Source organism: Dendrobium catenatum, unplaced genomic scaffold, assembly GCF_001605985.2.
Source record: "Dendrobium catenatum unplaced genomic scaffold, ASM160598v2 fragScaff_scaffold_145, whole genome shotgun sequence".
Lineage (NCBI taxonomy): Eukaryota > Viridiplantae > Streptophyta > Magnoliopsida > Asparagales > Orchidaceae > Dendrobium > Dendrobium catenatum.
The window spans coordinates 71,133-71,792 of NW_021318607.1; positions in this window are offsets into that span (position 1 = coordinate 71,133).

Genomic DNA, 660 nt, shown 5'->3' on the forward strand with positions numbered 1-660 from the left:
GGAAGTCAAGGATACCAAATTGGATGGAAGCTCCATAACTTTTGGTGTTGATCACAGTATTTGCAAGGTTAATATTGGCTCCACATCCCAATTTGATAATAACTGATGTGTTTAGATTTATCTTTATAAATAAAAGGTAAGGTTTAGTAATCAGCATCTATTATATCACCTCACACTTTCAAAATTCATAGACTTGCATAAAATTCAGAAGTAAAAATAGAAAAAAAAAATAATCAGCATAAATAAGTAATTTAAAAAAATTTAAAAGTCCTACTAAATGTCATATGAATTTATTGAATGGTCATTTATAATATTCAAAGCCTTGATTTATTAAATGATCATATTAAAAGATTCAAAATTTTAAATACGGGTTAAAAAAGTCGCTACTATAACATTGAGATAACTAGCCAAAAATGGAAAGAGAAATCATTCTCTAGTAGAGTTGCTATAAAATCTATGGGCACAAAAAATTAGACCCCGGCCTCCGCCCGTTATGTTTGTTATTGGGAGAGTTTTAATAGATTTAGTTTTGGGGTAAATTTTAAGAAGGCAGATGGGTTTGTAGATAAGACACTACCTTGATATGTCACTCTCATTTTTGGATGACCTTATGATCTGTGTTATGGTTTTCTATAGGCGTAAGCTCCTATAATTAATTAT